Source organism: Homalodisca vitripennis, chromosome 7, assembly GCF_021130785.1.
Source record: "Homalodisca vitripennis isolate AUS2020 chromosome 7, UT_GWSS_2.1, whole genome shotgun sequence".
NCBI lineage: Eukaryota > Metazoa > Arthropoda > Insecta > Hemiptera > Cicadellidae > Homalodisca > Homalodisca vitripennis.
In genome coordinates, this window is record NC_060213.1 from 69,187,995 (window position 1) to 69,193,994 (window position 6,000).

The window sequence follows — 6,000 nt, forward strand, 5'->3', positions numbered from 1 at the left end:
TATGAGAAGTAACGTTATATTTAACGTGGTTTTGAATAAATTTATTATTTATTAGGTCACATACCGTAATGATTTTGCACATGTATTTTGATTCAAGCGTTGAAAGAGTGTCTCCTTTACAGTATCAATATATTTATTCATTCAATTATTCGTTTATTGTTTTGAGAATTCCCAATGCGGTTGCATATAATGCTTCTATTTCACACCTAAAAGAAGGTGATAAACCTGTACCTCTAGCATTTAAATTTGACAATATACCTTTATACACATATTAAATCGCTTAACTGTTTTCTTTTTACTCATTAAATAAATTGTCATAGAGGGAGGGAACCGATGCATGAACAGTGAGTTTACGAGTTTGAGATTTATGTTTCCAACGAGTGAAAGCCAAGGTTTAACTCGCAGCAGTTCACCATCACGAGTGGGTGTTGTAGTGATGTAACTATTTTGAGTATGCTTTACTCTCAACCTCCTGCAAAAGGGTTCTTGGTTCAATAGAGGCTTCGCCTTTGTAGGGAGGTGGAGAGTATATTTATAGTCATTGTGCTAAGAGTTTGTTATTGATTTTACTCTGAAGATTACATGGTAAGTTTATCAATTTGGATGTAACTGAATTATAATGTGATTATACAGTACGCTAAAAAACAAATGTGTTACCACAATTATTACACCAAAAGAGACAGTTACAAAACAAATAATAATCACAATAACACACTCAAACATGATATTCAGATCAAATATATATTTGTGTGATATATTTATCACACACAACCTTTTTTAATGTGTTAACAGTTTACCTAAACGTATTTTATGTATTATTTTAATGTAATAACGATTTATCTATGTACGTTTTCTATCTTTAATATAGTAAATACATTTTATATAACTCTAGAGTTGTTTTATTATCTTACATTTTGTGTTGTACGGTTCGAATATTTTCTATCGTTATGTTAAAGAAATAGAACTATACGTCCAACATAACTGGAGCAACCAACAAACCATGTCACTACCCAGAGCAAGTGCACTGAAGAACACCTCCGTAATATACTTGTACATCAGGTGTGTGCTGGTAATTCTATGACGTATAACGTTTTTAGTTACCATTCGTGAGTTTGGTGAGTTTCTTTTAACATATTTACTATATTTTTTTATTTTTATACACGCTTAATCTTATACCTTTGGAGTTTTTAGCACCTGATGAAGAAGATATATGCAATACTCGAAACGTAGTATTCTATTAGCGAAATCATATTATCCTTTCTGTGTCATAGTTATATGAATTAAATAATATTATGAACAGTATTAAAAATAAGTCATTACACAATATAACCAGTACAAGATGGAATGAAGATATGGTTGGCTAACATACTACAATAAATTAAAACAAGATGTGAGTAGGAGAGGAGAATGAGTATACAGGGGAGAGGTTAAAGATTGACATATGATAATTATTCACATGAGATTTGTGCTACAAAACACAGTCTGAAGTTTCTACTCCCCAACAGGAAGATCACGGGATCTTCACAATGTCCCAGATTCTTGAAAATAATAGAGGAAACAAAATGGAGTAAAATCACGGTTCTCAAACTTAGAGTCATGTGGCAGCGTAAAAGAAAGAATTAACGCGGCTTTTGAGCCCAAATAAATAAACAGTTACAATGCTTGAAAACATAAACATCGAGATATAAAAAGGCACCTTTTTATATTTGATATGTTCTAAAACAAACATAAACCACAGCGTGAGCGAGGGGATAAAAAACAAAAAAAAATACTTTTAAAATAATAACCAATGATAACCTGAGTAGCATTACTTTTGTTACTTTTAAAAATGTTCCAAAACTGACGTCCTTAATCCCAAAGTGTGATTATAGGTAAAAATTGTGAGATAACACTTAAAACAAAGATTATATTTTCATTAGTTAGCTGATAAAGGTAGTGGCTAAGGTGAACTAATAACATACTATGTATATAGGTTTCATTAGAACCTAAATTTATTATATATTCTTAATAAATGCACCCATTTACCAAAGCAATTAAAGAAATGCATTTAGAAATCATTATGTTACTAAAATGACTGTATAACGAAATTATCAATAAATTAATTCCTAAATAATAAAATAAAACAAACATTTTTCCCTAGTGCATGAACATCTAAATTAGCCTTTGTTATAAACTGTACAGTGTTTTATATATACAGGGTGAGTGGCTCTTGGTGTGACAAAATTTTTTGGGTTATAATGCAATGTAAACGTGATACAATGGCGGTTATAAAAAAGTCTAACGCCAAAAATTAGGTCTGAAATGCATTATTTTCAGTTTTTCTAAAAAACCCGTATTTTTGTAAGTAAATCTGATATTTCTCAGCAACGTATAGACATATGTGAGCAAACTACATCATTTTTAGATTCTTCGTTAAATTTTCAATTTGAAAAAGTTATCGGTATCGGTTCAAACGGTAAAAAAAGAAAATTAAGCTTCAGGTCGATTCAAATGGCAAAGTTGCTAAGTTTCAGAAAAACTTAAATATCATTGAACCCCATCTTTTTACCACATCCTGTACACAAGAATGTGTCAAGTGATATTAAACATTTTGCCATTTAATAGGCTTTAAAATGCTATGCCATATGACCATCGCCCATATGACCAACTATTTAGGTGTTTGCCATTAAAAAAATCAGTATAGGTTAAAAGTTAACACTGAGTAGTCATAGGACGGTATAATAAACATAATTTTTGAGCATTAGTAAAGATATTTAATAATGGAACTTTAATCAATTAACAATAAGGTAAATGAAAATTATTTTCAAGAATTCAATTTCAAGAATGAACAACCAATATTTACATACAAACTTATTTACAGTGTAAATTAAATCCGAAAAAATATCATCAATATAATAGCTTTTGAATTTTATTAATAACACACGGTTGTATTAGGGAAAGGAATGGTAATTTACACAGCGATATCGGTACTTTCCCTTAGCTTCTCTAAATTCACCTCTCTTGCTGCTTTTGAAATAAGTTAGTAATTATAATGTATGGTTTCCCCTGATCTGGTAAATAGAATCATAAACAGTTATGCAAAGCTGATTTTATATATGCATATGAGGTAAGATCAATGAAAATACATTTTTATCCTGGGTTTTTGAATAATGCAGTACAAGAAGTTAGACAGAATGGCGTCGGGAGATTTTTATGCGCCTTATACAGGAGATACATCTGGCCATCATTTAGAAACAGTTAACACACCAACAACATTGTGACAGTGTATTTTCAGTTTTTTATTTTCAGCGACAAAAGAAAACCTTCTTGAATTGGATAAAAATGACATTAGTCGAGCTTATGTGATGAACCAATCATGTCTGTTCATATTTTATTACTCCAGTACAGGACTAAAAGTATGGACTATTACTCCAGTATTTTTACATACTAAAAGTTTTTTTACCAAACGTTTTTCTCTAACACACGTTATTTTTTGAACCTAGTAACTGCTAATTAAGCCCATATTCGCGTGAAAGTCCAACAGAGGTAGAGAGGGAACTCAAATTGAGTTATATTAAACCTTCAGAGTGTTACCTGCGTCTGATTTGCCTAAATGATCACGCCATTTTGCCTTTCATCAATTGAAAATCATGCGAAAACTATGTGTAATAGGCTTAAGCCCTTATGTGGGTCGATTTCTGTTAGTTCATTGTTTCCTTTTCGTTGTTTTTATAACTATAATGAACCCTATTTCTTTATGGGTACAACTTATTATTAAGCATTGATAGAATGGTAACAAAAGAAATAAATAAAATTTCATTATTATAATATATTAATTTAATAATAATAATTGAAAAAAGAGGGCAAGACTGAGGCGGTGTGAATTGATCATTAGATGTTAATGAAAACACAATAAATATATAAATTTAAAATATTAAACGATGATTTTATATAATATATTATGCTTTAATCGACTTGTATTTACATTCATATACGTGGTAAAAATCGCAATTAGTGAATTAGTGAATTAGAGTGTTATTGAATTATTGTATGTACAGTTTTTATACTCATGATTTCATTTTGGAAAAATAGGAGCATTTAAATAAAAATATTAATTTTACAGTTATTTAAAAGTTAGAATAAACCTTTAAAACATCAGTTCACTGTATTGAAGTGGAGAGTACTACACAAACGATCTCCTGGTGGAAAGTGAAGGACTCAAGTTCTTTCAGCAACTCTGTGATTAATTTGCCTGTGGAAGGTGCACTTCCCTCAGGAAAATCATTTAACAGAATGTGCTTCTCTAGAAAAGGAAAGTGAGGTAACAGTTACTGGCGTTAACTGATAACAAATTAACATTCTCTGTTACCTTCTGTCAGAACTATATCTGTTGCAAAAACTAGACCTCTTATAATGCATAAGTTAAACAAAGATGAAATTCTTTGTTTTAAGTTTGTTATTGACGATAGAATATTTGAAATGATAACAGGATTTTGGAAATTTCCATCGTGATATGTTATAAAATATACACAACACACAAATAACACAACGTTTCTAGGATTGGAATCTATCCTCTTCGTCAGGTGGGGGAGGTATTAGTATATATAAAAGTAAAGAACAGAAATAAAAAAAGAAGAGAAAGAATAGGGTTGAAACATACCCAAGAGCTGCTTGGATTCCAGTCCAGGCGTTGTCATAGCACATGATGCAAGTCCCGAGCACAAATCCCAAGATCGAGGATTACAATCAAACAAGCTCAGGCTAAAGTGTGCTACAGTAAATTCTATTATACATATATACATTAAAATATTATTAATGTATATATCTTACGTAAAAATAATTTTAATTTTCTTGTTAATAGAAAAAGCAACATAACGAAATTGACTTGCATGACTGTACTCAAAAACTAGTTTAAAACAACTTTTTAAATTTTGAAGCTTAGCTTTGTGAAAAGTTCACTAGTCTTTCCAAACATTTTCAAAAATTTTAAAAACAGAATATTTGGGAAATCGGAGTTGAAGTCAGGCCTACCCTACATACACTGTAACTATAACAATTTAACTACAAACCTCCAGGATAGTAAAAATCTTCATTGATGCCCTTCTTTACTAGCCTTCTCTTTACTACTATTTTACTATTCTCTTCTAGTACCTCTTTTTCACCTTTATTGATTCTATTTTGGTCAATTTGGTTAATCCAAAACATTCATTTTGGCTACAGAGCCTTCATTAAAATACAGAATTGCATTTCTACCTGCTAATTTTAGTTAGGTTTAATACCTATAAAAGTAGTGTTTGGTCATATGTTCCAAATTATGCTATTGATACTTCCGTTTGGATTCTGAGTTTCACCGAGTAAACATTGTCAAGGCATACACAGTTGTCTGCATCGCATCAAATAAAACTAATGCTACAAGAGTTTCCAACATAGAAAAGTTAAATTTAATAAAACAACTGTAAAGGAAGTGTTTTATATATATATATATATATATATATATATATATATATATATATATATATATGTATGGATATATATATATATATATATATATATATATATATACACAGCGGTGTATTTGTTATACAGAGGAGGATGGCGCACCGCGTATTTAGTGTTGTGGAGGATAACATCTGGGGACCGTGCTTAAAAAATCCTCTTTACGGTAACTTATCAACTTCAAATGTATACAGTATAGTGTTCTGTATTTTTAAAAGAGCATAATAAGTATTAAAACGTATGTAGTTTTTTACAGATATTTTGAACTATCGACATGTTAGCCAAAAACGATGCATGCTGCTCTTAACCAAGTTGCCGGTTCTGCACTAACTCTTTTAATTAATAAAGGTACGCGTCGATCTCAAAAGGAAGAGACAAACAAATTTAGTTTACTAACTATGGAAATTGAAGCCTGAATGAAATAAATTCCAAGACATCATATAAAAGTGCGTATTGACCAATGCTATTGTAATCATTATAGGAAATAACTTTTGGATCCAATTAGAAGTAGACATCTAGTGCACG